The sequence below is a fragment of the Myotis davidii genome, unplaced genomic scaffold, assembly GCF_000327345.1.
Source record: "Myotis davidii unplaced genomic scaffold, ASM32734v1 scaffold6, whole genome shotgun sequence".
Lineage (NCBI taxonomy): Eukaryota > Metazoa > Chordata > Mammalia > Chiroptera > Vespertilionidae > Myotis > Myotis davidii.
Genome location: NW_006383011.1, coordinates 10,921 through 13,121, shown reverse-complemented (window position 1 = coordinate 13,121; position 2,201 = coordinate 10,921). Strand labels below are relative to the sequence as shown.

At 47.0% G+C, this 2,201-nt stretch overlaps 1 protein-coding gene across 1 annotated transcript in view; it reads right to left on the bottom strand.

Annotated features, from left to right (window-relative positions):
- LOC102773711 (F-box only protein 48-like) overlaps positions 1–1,905 on the bottom strand; it is a 6,784-nt gene extending 4,879 nt beyond the window's left edge. The window contains 2 exon segments of the mRNA XM_015557954.1: positions 993–1,095; positions 1,811–1,905. The gene's annotated coding sequence lies outside the window, so the exon portion shown is untranslated.
- Between the last annotated feature and the right edge of the window lie 296 nt (positions 1,906–2,201).

Sequence of the window (2,201 nt, the reverse complement as noted above, 5' to 3'; positions counted from 1 at the left end):
TGGAAACTTTGTTGCTTTCGGAGCTTAGAGCCGGGCCACAGCCAGCGGGGAACCTTGGCTTCCTCCATCACTGGAGCAAGCAAGCCTCCTGTTCACTTCAGCTGCCTGGCTGCCGGCTGCCATCTTGGTTGGCAGTTAATTTGCATATCACCCTAATTAGCTAATGGGAAGGGTAGCGAAGTTGGGGTTAATTATCATGTTTCTCTATTATTAGATAGGATTGTTTATCAACTTGTACCTAATGGGTAGGTGCTCACATTAGACACAGATACTATCTGAAATGGGTAAGAGGTTGAGGTCAGGGTTACAATGACACAAAGTCTCAAATATTCAATTCCATGATAAGTTGAGTGTTTTAAGAAATGGCCTCATGAAGCTATCCTACTTGCACAATTAATTATGAACCAAGGATAATAATCACTGAGGCAATCAAGCACCAGTGACCAACCACTACAATGTTTATTATTCAGTTAGGTACAGCATGTAACTACTGATTGGGTGGTGAACTCACAAGACCATATACAGATGGTATATTATAGAGTTGTACCCCTAGAACCTATATCATTTTCTTGACCAATGTCACCCCAATAAATTCAATAAAATATTGAAAATAAATAAATACACAAAAACTAATCTTGTACCTTTATTTCTACGAATTACTATATTGAAAGTGTCCTGTATAAATGAAATTATAAGGTAAGCTAATGCATAAAGTATTTTTTTTTCCTAACTGAAAAAAAAGGCCAGTTTCGGCTAATTTACCTGAGGTGCACGGTGCAGGCTTCCAAAATCAGTTGAAAGCATGGAGCTATTTTTGCATATGAAGACAGCTTATACTTACTTAAAATTAGTTTATTTCATTTAGCACTTGTATAATAGGGATTGATGGTGTTGGAGGAGGAGTTTGAGATACAGCTAAATATTTCTTTAACTGAGCTCATGACAATTCCCCATTTCCAAATGAACTATTCACCTACATGTTCTGGACGTACCAAGGTCACAGTTGCTCCCGTTCAGTTGGTTGTTTATAATCCAAAGTAACTATGCTGGTGAGAGTTTTAATGCCTGTATTCAACAGAGGACTTCCTCTTGAGGCTTTGAGGAAGTAAAAAACCAAAGAGGTAAAAACAAGGTTTATGAGTCATCCCCAAGTTTTTGCCATGCACCACCCCTCCCGTCTCATCATCAATACAAACCAATGCCAAATTACCATATTCTTGAAAAGAATCTCATATTAGGAGAACATTGCTATTTGTTACTACTTCCAGGATCTCACTGGGAAATAAAATGCGCCTTCTCATTAGTTACTCAACAGGAGGCAGAAGAAGGCTTTTGAATTTGTGAGGTTCCTAAAATCCCACTAGACATCTTTCTTATGAGTCCAGTTTTGCCTGGATGCCTAGAAAACTATCCCCTTTCTGCCTGTTCTTTACGAACCAAGCTGTCGAATTACCTCTGGAATTACGGAAGGGCTCGCCCCCGTTCAGGTGTCTCTCGGACGGAGATGGATCTGGAGGCAGGACAGACCCGGCCGCGGACGCCTCCCGGCTCTCGGGGAGCCCCCACCCTGTCCAGACCCCGCAAGTCGGAAGAAGTTACCTCGCTTCCCCTCTGAGCCGCCCCCCCCCCCTTTTTGCGTGCCCCACGCAGGCTGCAGCTGACAGCTCAAAGAACACAGCTGACAATAACAACTCTGAGCACCCGCTGTCACTTCAGCTCTGCGGAGCTGAGCGGAGGCGGCGCTGGCGCAGGGGCCACGCCTCCGAAACAGCCGGCCGGATGCTGGCTGGACGGGAAGGAATGACCTTACCTGCTGGAAGGTACCGGCTTCTCTTCGAGCGGTTTAAATCCTCTGGCCACTGAATCCCATCCCCGAGTCCCCCTGGCCCCGCCCACTCTAGCTCGGCCTTGCCGACTCTGATTTCGCGTTGGCGTAGAGAGGAGCGCGCGTTGCCTTTTGGGATTGGTAGTTTTACTAGGGCGTCTCCGCTGGGCCAGGCAGGAGAAGGACGGCTCTACGGACTACAAGGTCCGGCGTCCTCCCAGCCAGGTGGGCGGTGGGAGGGGAAGGGGACGGGCTCAGCCAGGGTTTTAAAGAGTAGTTGGCTTACTGGCAAAGTGGGAATCCTCGATTGCGTCACTGATCCGATGGGAGAGGCGGGACTCGGGACGCAGCTCGGGAGAACTTGACACACCCCTGC